At 38.3% G+C, this 26,410-nt stretch overlaps 1 protein-coding gene across 4 annotated transcripts in view; it reads left to right on the forward strand.

Moving 5' to 3' along the window:
* Positions 1–26,410, forward strand: part of MYT1L (myelin transcription factor 1 like) — a 704,996-nt gene that overhangs the window by 371,248 nt on the left and 307,338 nt on the right. For 3 of the 4 annotated variants that reach the window (XM_069108684.1, XM_069108683.1, XM_069108686.1), the window contains exon 5: positions 8,822–8,982. The exons of the other annotated variant lie outside the window; for it this stretch is intronic. The gene's annotated coding sequence lies outside the window, so the exon portion shown is untranslated. The remainder of the gene's footprint in view (positions 1–8,821; positions 8,983–26,410) is intronic. 4 annotated transcript variants of the gene reach the window in all.

The following is a 26,410-nucleotide window of genomic DNA, read 5'->3' on the forward strand; positions in this document are numbered from 1 at the left end:
ACTTTAGTACCTAAAAATATCCGTAATTTCATCAATTCTGGTCCTTCTTCCCTCTGCCAACCTAGATCAAACACAGCCCTTCCAGGGTAGATTTTTTTTCATGAATTGCTGTGACCAAAAATATTCACTAGCTAGTCTCCAAACTCCTTATGAGCATTTCCTCACTTAACTAGACTGGTCCTCAGACTGTAGACTCAGTCTGTAATTAAAGCCAATACAGACAGAAGGACTTCTTAGACCTTCACTCCAGTGACAACCTTCATGAGATCTGTGCCATGATAAAGCAAACAAGGATGGTTTCAGCAAAAAAATACTTTGGAAATCATGTTGCAAATATAAAGTGTTTTTATTGTTCTGCTTATCCAAATTGTCCAGGAAATATAATAGCTAAGATTGTTAAGTCTGACCAATTTTCACTCTGTTGTTAAAATAGAAAGAATAAACGTTTGTAGCTTATGACAGATAGCTGCTAAAGTTTACAAAGTGCTTTAATAGTATGTATGTAATGCCTTAAGGGTTTGCAAAGCACTTTACAGACTTTATCTCATTTGATCCTCACAACAACCCTTCGAGGTAATCGCTATTATTATCCCCCTTTTACAAATGAGGAAACTGAGACTGAGAGTGGCTGTCAATATTTATCAGGTGGCTTCTACGTGCCAGACACTACCAAGCACTGGGAATACAAAGAAAGAAAAAAGAAGTCCCTGAACTATCAAAGACCTCACAGGCTAACAGAAAAAAACTCAGATCCTAATAATGACTCGCTGAAGATTACACAGCTATTAAATATCTGAAACACAATTTTAATTCAGGTCTTCATGATTCCAACTCGGGCACTATATTCACTATACCGCCTACCTTTAAATTCATCATCCCATTTGAGTCTCATCACAAATTTTCAAAGTCCTTCACACATTAGGCCCATTTTTCACTTATAGCTAATGTGACTTGACCAAGGTCACACAGGTAGGAAGTAGAAAAGTCAAAATTCAAACCTTGGTCCTCTGAGTGTGGAATCATACCCTGTGCTATCATTTATCCTTCCAATGGAGTGGGAATGACTGTAAGGAAATACATGCTGCCTGGTATAGGGTCATGTAGGAGTGTTAGGGGATTCAGCTTTTTTAACTTTAAGGAATTAGCAATTATATTCAGATATTTTTTGTTTAATTGGATAGTTTGGGGAAGGCATGAACATATTAGTGTATATTGCCCAAAATAGGTAGAACTATCTTGTTGAAATAACTCCATATTTCATTTTTAAAACATATTTCAATATGTGTATATAGTCAAGTCCAAAAGTTTTCAAGAATGATTAAAACTGAAATAAATTAGGGCCGAGACCACATATTTCCCAGGAAACTCAAAGGGAATTTTTATAGCTGAGTTTTAATTTCAGAACCTACAAAAAAAGGGCTTGAGGGGGAGAAATCTTGACAGATTCTTAACTATGGTGGTAGCATTAGCTGGTGCTTTAATACGGGACATTTGTAAATGCCTCTACAAGGCCACAGGGCCCCTGATGTAGCAGCAGCAGCAGCGGCAACAACAGCAACAGCACTGAATGCAATCTTTCCTATGCCCTTGGATGATATTTTTGCTTCATAAAGTAATATTCCTTTCCAAAATCATATGCAGCTATTTTCTGCATATGTAATGTTTATGTACAAGTCTCAGGCAGAAAATTTGCTATGAATATTTTATGGAATACTTTTGGAATTCTTTCATTTGTTCTCTTGGAGGGCATTGTCTACTATAGTTTCATTGTTAACAAAATATACCCACCTCCCATTCCTCCATTGAATAATACCACAGCTGCAGTAAATAGGAATCCCGGGATCCTGTTTAATTTATGATAATGATGTTAGTTGTACTGTGATTCATATTTTGCTTGTCTGTCTTATTAATTTATCATTTAATTGTTCCAAATTTTGAAACACTATAAGCTATCTATGTATAACATATGCCTTTCAAAAAGACCTCCATAACATTAAGTTGCATGTAAGAAGCAGATACATCCTCTGAAAGCATGAGATTCATTGAAAGTATCTCTTCCAATGGGTGAAACCCTTCAACTATGAGATTATAATAAAGCTGAAATCATCATTTCCTATTGTCTTCTTGTTGACAGAGTATGAAGCCTGTTTTAAATCATATTCTTACTCTACACAGTCTGCTTTTTTCCATTGCTTCCCAGATTTCCCTATTTTTCTATATCCCCAGGACAAATTATTTTTGGACAGTGCTTAAGATTATTCCTTTGTTGGTCTTAACTTTGCCCAATTCTTTCTTTAGAGTTCCTTTGCTTTTATGTAGCAACTTATTTCTAAATAAGGAATGATATATGTACTTATCAGACCAGAGTATTTATTTGTTTATTTATTTATTTTTAAAACTATAGATAGAATCACAGAATGTCATAGATGTAAGAATCCTTATTGGCTATCTAATTCAAATCAAATCTGAACAAGAATCTTCTCTATAGTACTCTGGGTACCCATCAACCCCTGAGGCAGCCCATTCCAATTTAAGAAAATTTTGTATACATTAAGCTCACATATATCTCTTTTCAACTTTCACCCATAGCTCTTCCATCTGGGGTTAAACAAAACAAGTTTTCCCTCTTCCATGTGTAAATACTTCAGTGCTGGAAGATAGCTATCACAAGCATAATTGTCAAAGTGTTGTCACACATATCTCATATGTCAGGGAATTCCCTAGAACGAAAGGAATGGGGCCTCTTGGGAGATGCTCACTCATCAGCAGGAGTCTAATGACTGTGGATCAGAGATAGGAAGCCAAACCAAAAGCAACAAAATGTATTAGGCTAACAAGGAAGACTGCTCTTGCTGATAGCAACTTCAGGTTCTTGGGATCCAGATTGAGTTTTTGTTACTTTTCAGGTCTGCTTAGAATACAAAGGCAATCACAATCATTCTGTTGCAATTTAGGTAAAGTAACCCTTTTCCTAGAAAAGGGAGGGGTAGAGAAAAGGAAATTATTTAAGGGACATAAGAGGGACTTCTAGGGGGGAGTATTTGTCACCTAACTATCAATTACCAGAATAAGACATTCCCCATTCAAAGATAGGAGACAAGAAGAGACTAAATAGTTTTACAATATTAAAAGAACTCCAAGGTTGAGGTAACACTTCTAGCAAGACTGTGTCTCTTATGCAAAGTCAACAAATAGTTTTTTCAATAGTGGGTGAGACATACTTTACCATGTCCTTGCATAGTCTATTATAATTATATTTGTCCTTTAATAGTGGTCAGAGAATACCCACTATTCAACCACCAGTTGGCTAGGGGATTTCTACATTATTGATCCATCAAGAGGACAGCTAGCTAGCCACTCCTGGAGTCAGGAAAACTAATCTTCCTGAGTTCAAATCTGGCCTCAGACACTTACTACTGGGTGACCTTGGGCAAGTTACTTAATTGTGTTTGCCTCAATTTACTCATCTGTAAAATGAACTGGAGAAGGAAATGGCAAACCACTCCAATATCTCTACCATGAAAACCCCAAATGGGATCATGAAAAGTCAGACATGACTGAAAAATGACTGAACAACAACAAATGTAACAGTCCTTCAAGATGTCATGAAACAATTGTGGATGCTATTTTTCCCACACACGTATATATCCAGACCTCCCCTATGAAGTCCACAGCACAGGTTATATTAATCTCATTTTACAGGTGACAAAATTGTGACACAGAGAATCATGCTTCAGTTCCCCCAGGTGGAGTCTGCATAGTGGAATTGAAAGAACCATAGCTTTGAAACTAGAAACCTGGGTCTGCTCCTTATACCTTTGTGACTTTCAGCTTGCTTTCTCCTCTATCAAGTAAGGGTGCTGGCCTAGACAATATCTAAAGCTTGTGATCTCAAATGATTTGAACCCAGGTCTTCTAACTCAGAGTTTATTCCCCATTCCTATTATTCTACCCTGAATTTCATGATATCTCCATAATATATGTGCAAGATGTGAGTCACGCATACACATATGCACAGACATAGACACACTTTCTGTAAATGAGAACCTGGAATTCTCCTAGTGAACTGGGACTCTAAAGTCCATGTCTTACAGTTCCAGCACAGTTGGGTTTCTAGTGAGTTTGGTCAATACCAACAGGCAATGGAAGACCTCAAGAGAGAAGCACCAATCAGTCAACAGGTCCAGTTTGGAGTGACCTCAGAGGCCATCTACTCAACCACTTCATTTTACAGATAAGGACAGTGAGGCCCTGGGATGCTAAATGGCAGTCATGTCATAGGCAGGTCTAAAGCTAAGTCCTCTGACTTCAAAGCTAGGCCTCTTTCCACCATACCAAATTGCCCCCTGTAAAGTTAGAAATACAAAATACCCCCACAAAAATGTGCTCTCTTAAGGATGAAGGGGGGAAAAATTTAAGAAAGGATAAAAGTTTAAAGAATAAATTCCTCCAGTTTTCAAATGTATAGACGCACAAAAAATAGTGGAAAGAACAAGAGACTTGGCATTAGTAGAAGGCCCAGATTTGAGTTCCCTCTCTGTCACTTCCAGGCAAGATGAACTTCGGTATTTCACTTAATCATTCTATGCCTTAGCTTCCTAACTGAAGTAATTAGAATAATATTTGTGTTGGCTGTGAGGTCATAACCTTGTCATGACTCTCAAGTGATATAATATATGTGAAAAAACACTTTGTAAATACAAATGTGCCAAATAAACATGAGCTATAAGTAAGACAAGCTAATATCTACACAGTTGTGTCCTAGAACCAGTAGTGAGAATGAACCCACTGGAGATTTAGGGGGTCAGGTTCTTAGATATAAGGCTATAATTGAGTAGGTTTTGTATCATAATGGATTCTTCTAAAGTTTGAGATATTTTTTTTTGCTCAGAATTGTGCTGCTTTTAGTCATCCCAGAAATGTTTGTATGAAAATATAGTAGCAGCCAGGTAGCACAGCAAGTAAGAGCACCGGCTCCAGTGTTGAGAAGACCTGGAGATCGAATCCTGGGCTCAGACACTTAGCACCCACCCAGAAACACCTGGCCGTGTAACCTTGAGCAAGTTACTTAACCCTGATTGCTTTAAAATATATATAGTGGCAGCAAAAAAGGTACAGCAAAATCCTTAATAGCTTGTCTGAAAGCCTTCAATATGTCAGCAGAGGGATAAGGGGAGCATTGGCCTACTGGACCAAAGCTAGGAACTCATATGTTCTTGAAATTTCCCCTTGTGCCCCATTTAATCTAACTGTATAGAACTTGGAGCTAAAAATCTTGGGTTGAAATTCCAACTCTGCTACTTACCAGTGATGTGTTTGAATTTGGACAAGGTATTATGGTACAGTAAGTGATAAGAATACTGGATTTGGAGTCAGAGAACCTGGGTTCAAATTCCTGCCTGAATTTTGACCTTATACAAGGCATTTGACTTTTCTAGGCCTCCGTTTTTTCATTTGTAGCATGAGGATAATTATGCTTATACTACCTATTTAAGTCCTAAAGAATTTAGCTAAAGGGTCATGCTAACAATTTATTATTTGAGCATCAATATATTACTTATACAGTACAGCATTTAATCTGTAATCTGGCCATATGAGTAATTCACCTTCAAACACAGACCTTTAAGTTTTCAAAACTATTTTCCTCATAGCAGTCCTTTGTGATAAATTGATGCAAGTATTGTTATTCCCATTTCACAGACTGGGAAACTGAGATTCACATAAATCGCAAATATAAAAATCAAAATTCTCTGAGCTCTACATACAGTGTTCTTTCCACAAGACCGTACTACCTTCCAGACATCTCAGTGGTTTTCCTTCCCATAAATTGTGAAGCCAAAATCACAGTATCATTTTAGATAACTCATCATTATAAAATAAATGAAGGTCACTTTTTGTAGACTACCCACACTGATACATGCCTTCCCCTATCCTGCCATCCACTTCAGGTGCCCTATCATCCTAGTCTACTCTCACATAGGCTTATGTCCTCCTTCATAGTGTCTCCCATCACCTAGGAAATGTTATATCTTACCCATCTATCTCTGAAATTACCCATGGCATTGTGGAAGCAATGACATGACCACAGGTATATTTTTAGGTTGGAGTTATACCTGTGAATAGAACTTTGATTTCATTGCTGATGAGAACTCCCAGTGAGGAAACTCCTTCTACCAATGGAGATTATCATATGTTCTGTTATTTATATAATGGCCTAGGGCCTGGAGAGGTTTACTAGCTTGCTCTGGATCATATCACCAATATGGGTTCAGAGGCAGGGCATGAACCTTGTTCTTCCTGAATGTGAAAGTCACTCTCTCTATCTGTTCTGACACAGTGCCTCTCCAAAAGGTATGTTTTTGAAGTAAGTATATTGTCAGGGAAAGAATGCTGGATTTGGACTCAAAAAAATGTATGCTCCTTGAGGGCAGGGATCATGTCCTAGTTAAGCTTTACAGCCTCCTCCCTGTCCAAACCCATATTTGTTGTTAATACTAGTTGTATGATCACAGGCAAGGTAATTCATCTCTCTGAGCCTATATCTCCTTTTCCAAAATGAAGATAATAATGATGGCACTGTGTGGTACCTCTAAAACTTTGAGTTATTATAATCATTATCTCTGACCTATATCCTATGACTTTGAGGGTAAAAAGCAGTTAATCAATAATATAGTCTATAACAAGCTATTAATGTGACCTTCTTGAGTCAGATTTTGAACTCCTATCTAACTTGGCTAAAGCATTTGTGACTGAAGGTACTAATATCAAGCCAGATAGGTAGGAAGGGATCTGGGGGGAAAAGGCCTGGCATACTTTTTCAGCAGCCTTCAAATCAATTGAGTATGCAACTTCATGCATAACCATTTATGCATGGAGAATTTCCTCTTCTGTCAAGAGTCTTGTCTGATTCTAAAGCTTCTAAGAGAAGGAAGTAAGGAAATGAACATTTATTACAAGCCTACCATGTGCCAGCTGTGCTGTGGGCAGATAGATAGGTGATAGAGTGAGTGGATAGAGTGCTGGGCCTGGAATCAAGAGCACTCATCTTCCTGAGTTCAATCTGGCCTCAGACACTTCCTGTGGTGTAGTCCTGGGCATTTCTCTTAGCCCTGTTTGCCTCAGTTTCCTCCTCTATAAAATGAGCTGGAAAAGGAAATGAGAAACAGAAAAACACTCCAGTATCTTTGCCAAGAAAACCCCAGATGGGGTCATGGAGAATTAGACACAACTAAAAATGACTCAACAACAACAAATGGCAGCTGTGTGTCAGGCACTGTGCTAAGAACTTTACAAATGATGAATTTGATCGCTCTAATAACAATTGATGCTATTATCCCCATTTTCCCATCGAGGAAACTAAGGCAAACAGAGGTTGAATAATTTGCCCAAGGGTCCCAGAGTTAGTAAGTGTTTGAGGCCAGATTTAAATTCAGTTCTTCCTGACAACAGGCTCAGAACTCTACTAAACTACCTAAGCTATCTATTACTACCTCTGTCTAGCATCCAAGGTTTGTCCCCACCAATCTAGGCTGTGCCTAGGAAGCAAGCTCTAGTCTAATGCTAACCTAGGAGGTCAACATTAGTTCCCCCACCCAACAGTGGAGAGGGTTCATTTCCAGGACCCCTGGAGTCTCTTATCAGCTTGTGGAGTAAACATCCCAGATGGAGGCAAGAACCCTAGAACTCTTTTGAGCAGATTAAAATCACCCCAGCCAATAGAAGTAACCATCATTTGATAGGTTCTCTGAGTCACCTGATACAAATACACAGCACTAATATTCTTAGGGAAAGGAGTTGTTGGATTTATCCCAGTCTAGACCATCCTGCAAAACCACAATAACGGTCTTAACTGAGGGAATCCAAAAATTTACTGTGTTGCTCCTAATCACGGGGCAATAGGAGCCTACATTTGGAAAGGACATTGGAGATTATCTATTCCAGTTGTTATCAACCAAAGGTCTAGGAAACATCTTAGGGATTCAAAGCTATTGCAAAGATTCAGTAAATCCACATATACACTCAGCACTGTCCTTTTGGTTTTTATTTAGTTTAAAGAAATTATAAACCAAGTCAATATAATAAATAGTAAACATAGCTATTTGTAAGCTTAATAAATACCTAGCATCTGGGGAAGCTAGGCGGTGCAGTGCCATAGAGCACTGGCCCTGGAACTTGGGGCTAAAAATGGAGGAGGAACTGAATTCAAATCCAGCCTCAGACACTTAACTAGCCATGTGACCTTGGCCAAGTCACTTAACCCCAAATGTCCTGCCTTCCCCCCCCTCCAAAAAGCAAAAATTAATGAATATCTTGCATCTATCTATACAATTTCTCATATTATCAATATTAATTAAAATACAAATTAATTTAAAAGTACTACTGAATTCAGAAGAGTTTTTGGCACTATTTTTTTCAATCAAGGTAGTAGTCTGTGAGATGTCTTGACATTAGCAGAGCATCATAATGGAAAAGTTTGGGAACCACCAATGTAGTTCAATCTCCTCATTTCACACTTAAGGAAAGTGAGTCCCAGAAACAGTAAGTCATATGCCCAAGGTTATATAGCTAATAAGTAGAAAATTCCTGATTTGAACTGAGGTCCTCTGATTCCAAAGCCATTGTCTTTTTACTTTATCATAATGCCTATAAAGCTTAGGAGATCTCAGAGACACAGACAAGAATATTTCTGTGCCTAACAGCAGTTGCTAGGCTCTAGAACCTGCTAGTTTACAAATTCAGAAAGCATGATATTAATGTTTTACTCCTATTTGTGCTGAAGTAAACTAAAGAGATGCTATATGCTGTTTTCCATATTTTACAGATGGGTAAACTGAGGCACAGGGAGATTAAGTGACTCCCCCAACAGTCACACAGCCGGAGAGGACTAGGATTAGACCTCAGAGCTCCTGACCCCCAGACCTGTGTCTTTCCCATTGAGCCACCACGCTGCCTCCCTACTTAAGAGAAAATACTTTCTGTAAGGTAAATGGTGGTCTCTTCTTTACATTTGGACATATGGGGTGTGCCTGAAAAAACAGTTTACTATATTTACCTACACAGTGCAGTATTATGACCTATGAGTGCATACTTAGTTCTAAGTAACAGAACTAGGAGTTAACTTTTTTCCTATTTATTTCCAAGGTCTAGTTTGGATGACTTTTAAAATATCTGTAACTTATCATTTGATCCAATGAACATTCATTCAATTTTTCTGTAACAGACTTGAAGGCCAAATAAAACATAGCTCACTAAATCCATAATCCTCTGATTCCTTGAAAAGCTCCACCTTCTTATGTAACTTTTAACCTGTGAGTTGGAAGGGGAGCCTTGTCACCTCAGGTGAAAAAAAATGCAGTCACTGGAGGCAGCATGTGGTATAATAGCAAAAGGTCCAGAGGATATGGGTTTCAATCCTAGTTATGCTGCTTAGGTTGGAACTTTGGACTATTTATTTAACATTTCTGATACTCAGAGATTATGACTGTCTAAACTGTGTTCTAGTTATGATATATGTATTACAAAAGCAAAGAAGACAAAAAAACAGGTAAACATATAAGTATAAAAAATCAACATGTGTACTTGTGTGGGTGAATGGACAGAGTTATGCATGTGTGTTCATAGAAAGCAACACATAGTATTTTGGAGTCGTTGTAAAGAAAGTTAAGAATCATCTGATCCAATCTCCTCATTTCACAGAGGATGAAACTGAGGCAGAGAGAGAAGTAATCTGTCCATGGTTTCCATAGATAGTAAGTGACAGAGCCAGGACAAGAATCTAGCTCCCCTGACTCCCCATCCTGTGCTCAATGAGCGATACTATGCTGAGAATAAATCACCTTTACACAGATTCAACCATCTTCAAAAAAGATATGGGGGGTGGGAGGGTAGAGGGGCAGGCGGAACATAAACTGTATAAAGCAGAGTGGTAGTAAAGCAGCAGGACAAAACTCTAAATAGAGCATCTGTTTCCTGCACTGTCTTTTCCCTTCACCAACATATAGAGAAACAGTTCCTATCTTGGACAATTGTGAAATCTTTGAACTTTGTCTTCCCATCTGTCCCCTGCCTCCTCTTCCTATGACCTACTCCCAACCTCAATTGTCACCCCATCCCTCAGCTCCAGAAGCACCTCTGTCATGAGACCTTTCTTGTTCCCTCAGTTATCTGTCCTTCCCACTGTCAGTTCCTCTGTATTTGTATATGTGCACATACTGTCTCTCTCTATAGAATGTAAGTTCCCTAAGGACAGGAATTGTTTCATATATATATCCTAGAATAAAAGCACATGGGACTTAATAAATTCTTATAATGAAAAAGAATCTGATATCAGTTATTTACCCTTTATGGATAACTGGCCTATTATACCTTGGTCTTGAACTCATTCACATGCATGTACTATCTCAACTATCATTCAAATTTTAATTTTTTTAATCTAGTTGTTGAAAAGAAATGCATTTCCTATATAAGAGAATAGTGGGGAAATTTAGAGAGCTCGAGAAGCCCATGCATGAAATCATACAACATATATTCAGACGCTGGAGGTATTGAATCCAAGGTCTTTCTGTTCCCTTGTAGAAGATATGCTGGAATGGGTATGTTATATCTGCTGCAGGCCTAAAATAGCTGCAGAGAATAGCAAATGGCCTTGAAGGAGTTGGATAGCTAAGGACCAGCAAATATAGAGCCCAGCAAACACTGCAATTAGAAACCAGCAGTCGAATCCAGGGGAAAGTAGAAATATACACCCACAGGACTGTTTTTCCCCATAGGAAGAGGAACCCGTGACCTCCTGTCACTGTCTTCAAGTTCCTGCTGCCAGTCTCACCCTTGCATCCATCTGCCAGCAGTCACCTTCCTTGTCCCCATGGCCCTCTTCTCAGTCTAATGATATTTCCCTACTGATAAAGCAAACCACAGAATCACAGAACTTGCAGGCCTGGAAAGGATATTAAGCATCATCTAGTCCAAATTCCTCATTTCAAATTTGAGGTAACTGAGGCCAGAGAAGAAGAAGGATTCATCCAAGTGAGTAGCAAGTTGTAATCAAAAGACCACTGAATTTGTAATTAGATGATCTGCTTTTGAATAAAAGCCCTGCTCTTTACTGTCTGTAACCCACTGGACAAGTCACTTCCTTCTCAGGGGCTTCATTTCCTTTTCTGTTAAGTGAAACAGTTGGAGGAAATGGTCTCTACAATCCCTTTTAGTTCTAAAATCCAAGTTCATGGGCCTAGAAAATAGAGAAGGGAAGACTGGAATTCAGACCTTCTGATTCTAAATCCAGGTTTCTTTTTAAGCCCTGCCCTCCCCTTCTTCTGTCCTTCAATGGATAGTTGTTTCCTGGCACAATTGACTTGGTTTTTAAAATTAATATTGAATTATCTTTTTGTACCACAGCCCAGTTTTACCTGATATCCAGGAATACATTCCTCAGCTTCTTATATTATTTCTTCTTCTAAGAACAATCTTATTTCTCTAGGCCTCAATTTCCTCCTCTGTAAAAAATAGAGGTTTGGGATCCTGGAGTTAATAGGAAGCTATTGGAGTTTATTGAGTAGGGAAGTGACATGGTCAGAATCATGTTTTAAGAGAATCACTTTAGTGGCTAAATGGAAAATGGATTGGAGTAAGGAGAAACTTGAAGTAGGCAGGCCCACCAGAGGACTAATGCAGAAATCAAGGCATAAGGTGATGAGGGCCTGCACTATAATGGTAACAGAGTCAGAGGAGAGAAGGGGGCATATTTGAGAGATGTTGCCAAGGTGAAACCAACAGGCTTTGGCAACAGCTCAGATATGGAGGATAAGAGATAGTGAAGAGTCCAGGATGCCTTACTCCTAGATTGCAAGGCTTAGGGACTGGGAGAATGGTGTCAGTCTCTATAGGAATAGGGAAAGCAGGAGGAGAGAAGGATTAGGGGAAAAAATAAGAGTTCTGTTTTGGACATACTGAGTTTAAGATGTCTACTGAAATCCAGTTTGAGATGGCAGTTGAAGCTGTGAGAGTGCAGGTCAGCAGAGAGATTGGGACAGGAAGGGTAGATTTGAGAATCATCAGCATAGAGATGGTAATTAAATCTATGGGAGCTGATAAGATCACCAAATGAAGTAGAGACATCTGCAATTAGAGAGCATGATATGGAAGTAGATCCAGTGAAAGAGACAGAGAAGGAGTGATTAAATAGGTAGGAGGAAAACCAGAAGAGAGTACTCATCACTGAATGGAGAGTCCCACACCTGTGCCCTCAAAGGTCAAGTGCAGCAGGAGATGGAAGGCCTGAAGTCAAAGGGAGGGTTGTTCTGCATTACACTGGAGGTTCAATACCTCCCAGTCAGGAGATTCAACTGACAGAAGGAGGCAGCAGATGTCTTGTGCTGATACAGATGGAAATGGTTGCTTTGGGGCAGATGGAAGATGCCTGATCTGACCCCAAAAAGCCTTTCTTCAAGAATCACACTGTGATGCTAAACAAGAGATAGAAAGCCCAGAGTCTTAAGAGTACCCAGGGTCTGAGGTCTTTTCACCTGAAGAGGCTGGCTATGAGGCAGCTTCATAAAGTGGAGGACTCCTACCCTGTGGTAGCAGGGACCTCAGAAGCAGTTTATAGATAAGCAAACTGTGAACCAGGGAGGCTCAGTGACTTTTCTAGGATGGCACAAATTTTGAGAATCAGAGATGGGAGTGAACCAAGCTCTTCTTCCAAAGATTCCAGGCAGAGCACCTCCATTGTACTCGACTGCTAGTGAAAAACCAGTATTCTTCATTAGAGTGGTTTTGTGATGTAGTAAGACCCATGTCCCAAGAGGCAGGAGAGAATGGTTTTCAAATCCTAACCCTGAAATCCTGACACAACTAAGCTGCTGACTTCAGTTTTCTCATCTATAAAATGGGGATCATGTTGCTTATAGTAGTACTGTAAGTATGTCATAGGATTGTTGTGAGGCTGAAATGAAATAATGCATGCAACATGCAGGGAAAACTTTAAAGTACTATCTAAATTCAAAATGTTTTTTATCTTCTACTGCAGCTAATGTTTTTTGGTTTTAGATACCACAGGAATTTAGATTTAATAGGACCTTTCTGCTAATGAATTAGTCATCTTTTGCATGTGTTAGATCAATTGCCTTCATAAATATCTCTGTGCGTAACAAGTAGTATGTTTTATTATACTTATTTTACACATAAAATTAGAAGATAGCAGTACGTACAGCACTAATATTACAACAGTACCAAATGAATCAAAATGGTTGGTGATTCCACATGCAGGCACTCATCAAGCTAACTTTGAAACAAACAGAATCCCAAGAGAACCAGTCTCAGAGGCTCTTTTAGTTATTTTGAGACTTTTGGTTACATTAGTACATAGATTTTAACCAGACTAAAGTTTTTCAAGTGTTAATTGAGCCACTTCTGGGCCATAAAGCTACAGAGAGGAGTATTTCAACACAATTCAAAGAAAAACTTCCCATCAATTTTGCTGTTGCTCCCATCATTTCCATCATGACCAACTCTCTGAGACTCTGTTTGGGGGGGGGGGGTTCAGAAAAGAGCAAAGATAATGGAGTGGATTGTTTTTTCCTTTTCCAACTCATTTTACAGATGAGGAACTGAGGCAAACTAGGTTAAGTGACTTGCCCAGGGGTCATATTGCTAGTAAGTGTCTGAAACTGGGTTTGAACTCAGGTCCTCCTGCCTCCAGGGAAAATCCTCTATCCACTGAACCATCTGACTAACCCTCCTATCAATTAGAGCTATGCAAAAATACAATGGGTTTTCTTACTAGAATGCAGTGGATTCCTATCATAAGAGGTCTGAATGATCTCTCATTGGGGATGTTGCTGATCAAGAAAAAGTTTAATCAGATGACCAGTAAGGTCCCTTCCAACCCAGCTATGTGTCCGTGATCAGGTTGCTTAATTTCTGTCTTCCTCAGTTTCTTCAACTGTAAAATGGGAATAATAATAGCACCTACTTCACAGGATTGTTGTGAAGATCACATGCGATGATATAGATCAAACCTCACAGTATCATCTGATTCTTTCATGGTGCTGTTTTCTGAGTGATGTGTTTCTACCCTTCATTGGGGTATTATGTTTTCTTTGCTTCTGATTTCCCCTGAGTATCTCTTCTGGTCTCCTCCTTGCTACTCTCTGTAACTATTTGCTGGTTCTCAGCTGGACAGCTCCTTGGAGTCCATCTGTTTCTATCTGGTGACAAAGGCTAATATGCTTAGTCCCCTTCATAGCCTAAGGCTATGTAGCCTAAGGTCCGAACAGTACTAATCAACTAGACCCCCAAAATAAGGGAGGAGAGGCCCCAGGCTATGATTAAATCTTTTCTTTTGACTCACTGAACAGTTGCTTTCACTCAAGATCCCTCATCTCAGTCAGCTATAAGACTAGGGATTAGAAAGTTCCTTTTTAACTCCTGTCAAATCCCTGATTGTTGGTCTGCATCCTTAAAATCCATTTTGGACACTTCACACACACACACACACACACTTACACATACACACACACACATACGAACTTGGTGGAGCTAGAATAATGAAGGTCCATCAGTTGCCTTAATGCTCCAGGTTGGCATGCAAATAAAGCTGGGGAAAGAATAAAAGGGCTAGGTGAAGCAGGAAGGGTTAAAAGCTTCCACTTTGTTCTGCATTCCAGCCTTTTTTATACATACCTGCCAACAACAAAATTGTGATCTTGTTTAGCTTCTTGGCCAACACAAAAGTATGGATCTATCTATAGAAACAAATAACTTACAGCCATGAAAGAGGGAGTAGAACCCAGGACTTTTACTAGCCATGCCTATACTTTTTCCACTAATGAAACACTCCAGAGGAGGGCTAATCCTTATTGATGGAAGAGATGATATGCTCTCAGGAAAATAAAAGTTGGAGTTATTACAATTGATAACTGCTACACAGAACAGGACAAGGTACTCTACCAGACTTACTACATAAGAAATGTATCTTAAAATTTTTACTGTATATTCTTTCTCTTGGTGATCTCGTCAGCATCCCCAAAGGATTTAACTATTGTCTCTCAACAGATGATTTCCAAATCCACATATCCATTTTCACCTCTTTCTTGAACTCTAGTCTTGCCTTTCCAATTCCCTGCTAGACATCTCTACCTATACATTCCATAGGCATCTCAAATTCAAAATGACCAAAGCAGAACTCATATTCTTTACCACTTAATTCATCACACTTCCTAATTTCTCTATCAGGGACACAATCATTCTTGCAACCACCAACATGTACAACCTAGGAGTCATCCTTGACCTCACTATCACTCATACCTCACATCTAACCAGTTTCTGAGTCTAGTCAATTTCATTTCATCAACATCTCTTATATATTTCCCCATCTTCCTATCATACTACAAACACCCCAACTCAAGCCTCTGTCACCTTTTGGCCAGACCATTGCAAAAGCTGTCTAATCAGTTATCCTGCATCTATCTTCTCTCTCCCTCTTCAATCCATTTTCCACACAGCTGTCAAATTATTTTTTCCCCTAAAGCACAAATCTGATTGCCACTATCCTGACCAAGAAGTTTCAGCATTGCCTTTAGGATAAAACATAAGTACTTCTATTTGACATTGAAATTTATTCGCAATCTATCTGGCCTGAGCCTCTTTTTTAAGAAATTATACATCCTTTTCTCTCATATAACCTACACTTTAGTGAGACTATCATACTTTTTGTTCCCTGTAACACAAATTTCTACCCCTCTCCCCATTCTATATCTTTGCAAAAGCTGTCTTCCATGCCAGGAAACTTGTTTGGCCTTCATTTTCCAAGAGGACCATGGCATCAGGAAAATGATGACATGACTTGCAGTTAACTTTGATTTGAGTGAGGGAGGGCTGTGCAAGGTCACCAGTCTCACTTTCTCTTCCCAAGCCATCTGGATCCAGTGGCCAGATATTCATCAGGATGATGAGATGGCCCAGGATCCAATGGGAGATTAAGGCCTTTTCAGGTACTCACTTAGAGTGAGGTAACGCCCATTCACCCATTCAGTGAATAGGTCTCTTTAGGAAGTGAGTCAAGGGATGGCTCCTTTAATTAAAAAAAGGGAAAAAATCAAGCTAGGAGGGAAAGACCCTCAGGGCGCTGGAGTCAGAAAGACCTCAGTTCAAATTTGTCCTCAGACACTTTGTGTGACCCTGGCCAAGTCACTAAACCTCCAATTGCTTCCAAAAAAAAAATCCTGCCAGGAAAACACTTCATTCTTGGAGCACCTGGATCTCCTTTAAGCTAAAGCACTATGTCCTTTAAGAGAACTCTGACTCCCCTTGTTGTTTGTACTGCACCAAATTGCTTTCTATTTATTTTGTATATGTCCAGTACATGCCTAAAACATTTATCTGTGAATGTATTCCATTGTCTGCACTGCTATCATGGTCTTCTCTGACACACATATTCCTCAGTAGGAATATATAAGCTAATTGGAGGAAGAGCATATCTCACTTATGTACCTAGGTCCCCAGTACCTAACACAATGCCTAGCTCATAGCAGGTGCTTAACTAAAGTTTATTTATTGAATGAATGAATGAATGAAATAGTTTTCTTATTTTATCAGAAGCAACAGGATCATACTGAGAAGGGACCTCAAAGGCATCTAGTACAACTTCATGAAACTGAGGCCCAGGGAGGTTAAATATTTGCCCAAGATCTTCCGGGAAGTGTGAGAAATGGAGTTTTATAGCTATATTGTGATCGTTGCCTCTCCTTTTTGCTTGTGAGATAGTGACATGAGCTGGTCTAATTTTTCTTCAGCTTTTATAGTGCTTTTCTCCTAAGTTGATAATTTAAAACAGTTCAACTCCTTTTTCCCTCATACAGGAAGAAAAAACAAAACTTTAATTAATACTACCTAGAAGAACAAGTTAGATTCCTCTCTGCCTTCACAGAATCCTTTGTTTCCTAGTTTCCATCCTGACTCTCTTCCTTCCTCTTCAAGGACTCTTCTTCCTGGTCATATTTAGAATATTGTGTTCCATTCCAGGCAATATGTTTTAGGAGTGGTGCTGACAAACTGGAGCATGACCAAATGGAGGGGCAGGGAGCCCCAAGTCTTTCTATATGAGCTTTGATTGGAAGAACTGAGCAAAATCAACCTAGGAAAGCGAAGAGTTAAAACCATAGGATCTAGAGCTGGACAGGACCTCACTTATCTGAGACAGGACACTATTTTATATTATATTTAATTGATGAAATAAAACAAGCATTTCTAGAACATAGTAGAATAAAACAAAGATGATTGCACATGAAACTGCAAATCTATTATGTACAACTTGCTATTTTTAAATACATAATAATTATCATGTAAATTTATTTTTTTCTTTATTTCTTCCCTCCTCCCACCTAAAGATGGCTACCATTAGACACAAATATGCACACACATATATGTTAAATTATTCTACATATACTTCTATTTATGAGTTTTTTCTGTGGATGCAGATACTATCTTCTGTCATATGTCCTTTGAAGTTAATTTAGGTACTTACAGTAGTCAAAATGACTTAGTCACTCAAAGTTGTTCTTTAAACAATATTGCTATTACTTTATACAATGTTCTCTTGATTATGCTTGTTTGTTCTTCATTATTTCATGCAAGTCTATCCATATTTTTTTTCTAAAGTCAACAAGCTCATCATTTTTTATAGAGCAGTAGTATTCTATCACGAAAAGAAGAATTATCACATGTTCCAGGGTTCTTAACATAGGGACTTTAAACCTTTTTTTTAAAATATTTTAATAACTTCACTTCAATATAATTGGCTTCCTTTGTAATCCCATGTATTTTGCTTTATGTATTTAAAAACATTCTGAGACAGGGCCCATCATTTTCACTAGACTGCCAAAAGGATCAATGATACAAACAAGGTTAAGAAGCTTGTGGAAGAGGAAAGAGCACTTGGTTAGGAGTCAAGTTGAAATCCCAGCTCTGACAATTACTAGATATGTGACTTGAGACAAATCATTTCATCTCTCTGGGCTTTGATTCTATAGTATATAAAATGAAGGGTCTATTCTGCATAACCCATAAGGTTCCTTCTAACTCTAAATCCATATGGCTCTCTTCTCTCTAACTAAAACTATAGCTTGGCCCCCAAAAAAGGGGAGGGGCATAGTGAAAGAAGATTTTAGCTCTGTGTAAAGAAGAGATTCTTGATAATTACAGCTTCCAAACAGTGGACTGAGCTTCCTCATGAGACAGTACTTTTTTTTAATTTTCTGATCACTAGGATAAAAAAATATTTAGTTGAAGAGAAATTTTCTTAGCAATTTTCAAAATCAAAAGATACTTAAAAGATAGATTGAGCTTCCTACATTTTATTTCAGTGATGATAATTAATAATAACTAACATTTATATAGTACTTTAAGATTACAAAGTGCTCTAAATTTGTTAACTCATTTGATTCTCACAACAACCTTGTGAAATAGGTTCTATTATTATCCCCACTTTATGGATGAGGCAACTGAAGCAGAAAGAAGTTAAGGGACTTTCCTAGGGTCACATAGGTGTTTCAGGCAGAATTTTAACTCTGATCTTCCTGATTCCAAATCCAGTGCTTTATCCACTGTGCCTCCAGGTACATAAAACTTCAGTGCTTTATTTTGTTTTCATTTACTTTATTTAAAAAATAGAAATTCTACCAATTCACTCAAGAATTATTTATGATATACCTACTTGATGCAGGATGGTTAGTGTATTAAGACTCTACAAGTAGCTTTAGGACTTTTTAGACTTCCTCATGAAAGACTAATTATGGGGAACTAAGAGTAATTCCCTTTACAGTTTATAATTTGATTGAATGTTAAATTATTTTTCCTTTCTTCCTACTGTTTTGTTGTGTATAGATTAGAACATATAATATTTCAAAGAGGGCAGAATTGACTGGCATCCTTAAGAAAAACCTGATATGAGAAACAGGATATGACCTAAACCTTGAATGGCACAAATAGAAAAAGGGAAAGGACTCTAGAAAGGGTAGTGGCATGATTAAAGGAACAGAAGCAGGGGCATGGTGATGGCATAAAAGGAAGCCAGGCTTGGACTGAATGGTGTATCCTGGGAAGGAGTGAGAAAAAAGATTGGCTAGATTGGAAATGGATTTGTCAGGGTATGTGAAAGCTAGGCAGAGGGCTTTAGAATTGATGACAAATGGTGATAAGGAACATTTAAAGTTCATAGGAATTATAGGATTTAGAGCTAGACCAGAACTTGAAGGTCATACAGTTCACTGTCTTCATTTTATAGATAAAGAAATTGAGATCCAAAGAGGGAACTTGCCCAAGTTCACATAAGTAATAAGTAATGGAGTCAGGAATCAAACAAGTTCTCCAACTCCTTTTCCAGAACTCTTTAAACTATATGACTGTAGTGCTTGGGAATAAGGTGATGAAAGAGATAGATCAATTGGAATGAAGAATTGAATTTCGGAAAGGATGGAGATAGGAAGACCAGGTAGAAGGCTATAGCCATACTAGAGGCATGAGGCATAATACTTTATATTAGAGTTGTGGTATGGGAAATGACAAATCTGATTTTCCTTAAAATGAAGGATTATAGATTTTCTGAGTTATGGGGTACAATAAGAGCTCATGTTTATATAGGACTTCAAAGTTTGAAAAACCCTTACATATATTATTTCATGTAATGCTCAAAATGACTTTGTGAAGTAAGGACTTTAAAATATTGTTGTTCCCATTTTACAGATAAGAAAATTGTGGCTTAGAAGGGAAGTGACTTGTTTGTAGCCATATACTAAGTGGAGGCCAATTTGAACCCAACTGTTTTCTGACTTCTAGTCCTGTGGTTTAGTTTTTTTGTTTTTTCACTATATACAGTGAACAAAGGAAACTATGGATTTTCTGGAGTGGGAGACTGGCAAAATTATGCCACCAATAAGCATATAAGAAAGCTGAAAAGGGAAGTCACTTTAATAAGAGAGATTTTATCTATAACCACACTAAGTTGAAAGTGACAATATTATCCAAATGGAAATGTCCTAGGGGTAATATGGCAAATATGAGATTGAAAGCTGGGTGGGGCAGATCAAGAAATCTAGAGTGAAAATCAGAATGATATCATTAGAAAGAGAGTTTTTCATTTTAAATCAATGCACATGTCTATGAACAATGAGCTAAGTCCTGAACCAAATGGAAGGGAAAGTTCAGGTGGTATCTCATCTGGGAAAGTACATATTACCATTTTTAACATACCTAAGTATTTTGGACATGCCCCACCGAGATTCTCCCTGTGATGCTGTGAGACTACAAAACATTAAAAGTCATATATAAAAGAATCAAAATCCCACAAGTCCAAAGGCGTATTGAAAAACTTTTTGTAGGTATAAATAGATTCAGGATATAAACAACAATTACTTGTGCATGGGAGATGTACAAAAAGATATGATCAATGATATGTATATCCAGAAAAGTAAGAGGGTCTGTCATATAAGAGGAGTGAGGAATGACAAATGGATGGCTTGCGTAGCAATGTTATCCACAGAATATTTCTATCTCTGCTCATTAACTACATCTTCTATAAAGGATCTGCAAAAGATATGGACATGGCTTATACAGGGTGAGAGAGACTGGATGGTCTGCCATCTGTAGTATGGAAAGATTACCTATCCTGATAAGACCCCATTCAAAAATAAGTATTACTGCACAGGAAAATGACTCCATAGATAGACTGGCTTCCTGATATGGTTACAATGAATTCTATCATATTAAAAATCCCACAGACATGCTTTCTCAAGAGCCTGATTAAAAGTCACTTTTTATACAGAAAAAAAACTAGGTTATGTGCAATTTGCATTATAAGTAGGGGGAGAGAAATATACTGGTTACATAATCTTTTGTTGTACCATTCCATAAGAATTAACTTTCAACAACCTCTTTCCTTTCCTTCCTGACACTTAAACCAAATAACTCTTTGAAAAAATTCACAAAAAAATAGTTAGAAGTTTGTTTTGGGGCTCTGGGTCAGTGTCACTTTATTCTCCTCAGCTGGGTTCAAAGCATTGACTTTCAAAGAGAGAACCACTGCAGAGTCACTGGGGAATATTGGGGGAGCAGGGCAGAGGTTAGTGTCATAGCAGAGAAAGGAAGATATCAGCTACTTTCAAATTCCTATAAAATGACTATGTATGAATTAAATGTATGAATTTAAACTTAGTGCCATTATAACAAAGCAATTGGTTGCGTAGATTGAAAGGCTAAAGAAGACAGGGTCTATATCATGCTTCTTTGTATTCTCTATAGTGCATGACACAGTGATTTTCACATAGTAGTCGCTCAAAAAATTATCTTTGAGAGAAGAGGGACTTCTTTCAGTTTAAAGAGAAATAAGAAAAGAACTAAAGTCCAACACACTAATATTTAGAACCAGGATAGCATAATATCAAAGGAATTAAGGGAGATGAGATCTTTTTGTCGTATGAGGTGTGAACATCTAGTATGGGACACGACACCCTAAGCAGCCTTTCTTTCTCTCCTCTCTTTATGCCAACTTGTTTATCCAACCTGGACACATTCTAACAGATTAGGGGATTAGAGGGTTTCCAGAAGGAGCAGCCACATGGCTATAACTTACTTTCAAGGTCCTAAGAGTAACCCTAAAGTGAGAAAGCTATGCTATGTGTTACTATAGTCACTAAGCCCCCATCAGTGTACTTCCTAGCTAAACAAATCATCAAAGATAATACCATCAGAACTTAATCATGAAATATTTACTAAATGTAATGCAAAACAAGAATTTATCATAACAGTCTGCCTATAAACCTAGCTCACATTCCTCCACAAATGTGCACAATGTAGATAAGGAAGAGTGTGCCAAACTTGTGAAAACATGGCTTGGAAGCACATGAATAAAGAAACTCATGTGCCTGGGGCAACTCACAACTCTGGACTGCAGGCCTTGATGTCTTTGATTCCCTTAGGGAATAGTCTGCACCAAAATCTCCTGCTGGATAAAGTTGTTTCTCCACTATTTACTCCACTCAAATTTCTACTTGTCCTGACTCTAGGGAAGGATTACTTTCTTTTAGCAAAAGCAGTTTTCATAAACCTAGCACCTGTAGAACTGTAAGGATCAGCTCTCTTGGTGAAGCTCTGAGGAGTTTCACTCTCTCAAACTCATGAGTCAGTAAAGGGGAAGACAGACAAACCTCTCCCTTCCCCGGCCAGTTTTGTTAACTTGAAGAGGATGCTTCTTCCGGAATTCAATTCCCAACAGCAAAGTTTTTCCTCCAAACTATTCAACTCCCAACGTCAGATGAAAAACCTTCTCCTCCTCAGTGGGCAAAGTAGCCTCTGAGTTTTGTTTGTTTTGTTTTGTTTTTTGAGCTCTTGGTTTGGCTGCTTAGCCATCCACCCAGCAGGATTTCTCTGAGATCAGCTCTCTTGAAACAACAGGAGCTAGACTCAGTTCCTACTCCTCTACTTCTGTCTTCACTGCTCTTCCCATCACTAACTCAATCCAGTCTCAACAGGAAGCGACTGGCCTTTATAAACCAACACAAACATTCATATCAGCCATGTTACTAAACAATGTACAATTTCCCATACTTAACAAAAAGTTTCATCTGTCTCAGTTTTCTAGCTATCAACCACAAAGTCCTCATAATAGTCACATATAAACCAGTCATTAAGAATTAAAACAACCAACCCCCTTTAACATGAGTAAGTACTTTTCTCTGAGGTGCTACTTTCTCTCAGTTGTACATGTTTCTGTCATTTTCCACAAAGAAAATTGACCACATTTATAAAAAGGCAAAACCTTAAATAGTGTCCATAGTGTCAAATATAAGGAAGAAATCACGAGAAATGATATTATAATGGAATAACTGAAAGGCAGCCTAACCTCTCTGTGCCTCAGTTTCCTCATCTATAAAATGAAGATAACAACAGCACCTACCTTATAGAGTTGTTGGGAAGATTAAGTGAGATAACGCTTGTAAAATGCTTTTAAATCTTAAAGTGCAATATCAATGCTAGTAGTAGTGGTAGCAATAGTAATTGTAGCAGTAGTGGTCAGATAATAATGATGATAACCACCACATACAGTGCTGGGCACTCATCTCGTTACATCCTCTCAATAACCCTGGGAAGTAGCTGCTGTTATTATCCCCATTTCACAGATGAGAAAACCAACACAAACAGAAGTTAAATAACTTATCCATGGTCACATAGGAAGTCACCTCTGAACTTAGGTCTTCCTAACTCCAGGCCCAGCACTCCCTCCACTGTACCACCTACCTGCCCAAGATATCTTCAGTCAGTGAAGTAAAAATCAAAGTAATTTGCTCAGGGGTAGCATAAGGGAGGTGGTGTTTGAGGGCTTGAGAAGAAAAGATTTGAAGTATCTACCTTGGAGGAGGGGGATGAGCCTGGAAGTACTCAAGACATCTATTTAAGGATTCCAAGGCATAATTAAAGACCAAATTGAGGCTAGGGAGAATGAGGTGAAGTCTGAACAGTCTATATTTTGCTTCCAGTAGCTGAATTTTATATCCATTATTTATCTATATTCTACAATTGGTACCTTCTTATATCCTGTTATACTTTTTACTTGCATATACACCAATTAGTTCATTGTTCTATTGGTAGCTAAGACTATTGTATAGAATGTTATCTTCTGCTGGGATTGTTTCACATATATTCCTGCACATCTTGCATCCCATTGTGGGTAGGAACACTAGTTTTATATTTCTTGTGCAAACAGCACCACCAATCAGCACAGAGCACAAAGCAGCATTGTTCAATACTTGTTGATGGAGGCATTCATCCCCTATTCCAAAAGGAAATTATTAATAGAAAAATACCATAAATTTTGTATCACCTTATCTCACAAAACCTATTTTTCTTTCCCTGAGCCAAGATAACTTAGTTTTTCCTAGCAGAAATGCTTGTAGCCTATGTCCCCACTAAGATATAATAATAATAGCTAACATTTAATTGGTGCTTTAAGATTTGAAAAGCACTTTCCACAGGTTCTCTCACTTGAGCCTCACAGAAACTCTGTGAGGTAAGTACTGCTATTATTATCCCCCTTTTTCAGATGAACAAACTGAACCTGAGAGAGGTTAAATGATTTATTAATGGTCATGGAGCTGATATTAATAACAACAGCAACAATTATATAGCACATTAAGGTTTATAGATAACTTAACATTTTTTTCATTTGATATTCACAATAACCCTACAAGATAGGTTCTGTTATTATCCTTATTTTACAAATAAGAAAACTAAGGGATACAATGCTTGTGATATGCCTAGGGTCACACAACTAGTAAGATCCTCCTGACTCCAAGTCCAACACTCTATTCAACACTTAGCTGCCTCAATCCCTCCCAACTAGTCAGTCAGCCTCTGTTTGATGACTTCCAAGAAATGGAAACCCACTACTTCCCAAGGCAGCCCTTTTATTTAGTCAAAATGTTCCTCTTGAACTTCTAATGTGGTACCTCTATTTCTTCTCTGTAGCCAAACTCTAGTAATATAGTCCATCAACTAAGAAGAGTCCTTCAGATATTTAGACAGCCACTGTTACCACACTACACACCTACTCACATTCAATCTTCTCTTGGCTGAAGTTTTCCCAGTTCCTTTGATCAGCTTCTGTATGGCATGGTTTCCACCCCCTTTACCATTCTTGTCACTGTTCTTCACCCTATGATCTGCTTGTCAATGTCTTTTCTCAAATATGGTGCCTAAATATGACTATAATACTCCAAACATATGTATATATGCAAGTCTGAGGACAGGGAAAGTATTACCTTCCTCATTCTGCAGCTACAGTGACTAGAGCACTGATCCTGGAATCAGAAAAACCTGAGTTCAAATTTGGCCTCATACACTTATCAATGTGACCTTGGGTAAGTCACTTAGTCTCTGTTTTCCACAGTTCCCTCTACTATAAAATGGGAATAATAATAGCATCTATCTCAGAGAGTTGTTGTAAGGACAAAATGTGATATTTGTCAAGCACTTAGCATAGTACCTGGCACATGGAGGGGATTATGTGAATGCTAGCTAGTTTTGTGTTGCTTTTAATGTAGTCTATAATAATGTTAGCTTTTTTTAACTACAATTTTTACCTCATCATTTACTAAAACTACCTTTAAAAAATAGATCTGTATATCATTCCTGAGAGTCAGGTAGGTATTATTCTGCCCATTTATGGACAAGGAAACTAAGACACATATAAATTCTACCCATAGTCACATGACACAATGAGTAACTGTGCCAGAACTAAACCTAGGTCTCCAGGTCTATAAGGCACCTGCTCTTTCCACTAGGTGCAGAGTCCTAGGGAGCCATACTGTGCTCTAGGAGGGCAGATGAAGGGGATCCATATGGCCAATGCAAACAGCCTGGTAATTTTCTTCCCAGCAGCTCTTGAAGAGACTGAAAAATGTCAAACTGTTTCATGGCACCTACCTGTGCTCCTTCTCCGATAGGTACTTGAATAACACCCTACCTTCTCTTTGCACAACTTCCTTTTTTGTCCACTTTTATAAAATGAAAGGCCACATTCTTACATTGTTTGTGAACCAGCTTTAGCATTTTGGTCACTTTTTCCCTCATTCTTTTCCTCTTCCGTCACTCTTTGTGCCCATAATCTTCCATATTCCGCTCCCTGACCCTTCATGGACCTCTTCCCATACTGTCCTTGTTCTTCAGAAGACAGCCTGAACACCCTGCTAATAGCTCAGCAGGGTCTGCTATTTTTAGTTAGTTCATTTTTTTCCCTAACTGCAGAGGTCAGCTGTTCCACGTCAATATCTCATTTCTTAAGGGTCCTCCAGGGTTAAGAATTCACTCTTAGCTTTTCACTTCTCTGGGGTATTCATGCTCCCAAGACCATGGAAAGAAAATTGCTGTTTGACTTGAGGGAACTTGTTAGGACAAGAATCTCTGCAGTCCAAAAGGAAGCTTGATGACCGGAAGGATGTTATAGTGCAGAATATATTGCACTTGGTGTGAGGAGACCTGGGTTCAAAAACTAATTTATGAGCTGTGTGACCCTATGTTATCATTTAACCACTCTGAATTTCAGTTTGCTCACTGACCAATAGGAATAATAATGGAATTTATACAACCTAATTCTGTTGTTATGAGGAAAGAACTCTGTCAAACTCAACGTGGAATAGTAATATCTGCTGTTATTGTGATAGTTCTCATTGTTTTTGCAGATTTCCCAGATATACAAAATGTTGGTGAATACATGCTATTGCCAGTGCTTCTTCTCCAGGGTCATTGATCCAATGTGCCAACAGCCAAAAGCACAAATACCATATTGGGCTTCTTCAGAAAGAGTATTAGGGAAAAAAGCAGAAATAATGTTCTAGTTTTAAATACATTTATGATATGTACA

This window comes from Petaurus breviceps, unplaced genomic scaffold (assembly GCF_028583685.1).
Source record: "Petaurus breviceps papuanus isolate PSGF00001 unplaced genomic scaffold, PetGlider_PUasm1.0 90418, whole genome shotgun sequence".
Taxonomy (NCBI): domain Eukaryota; kingdom Metazoa; phylum Chordata; class Mammalia; order Diprotodontia; family Petauridae; genus Petaurus; species Petaurus breviceps.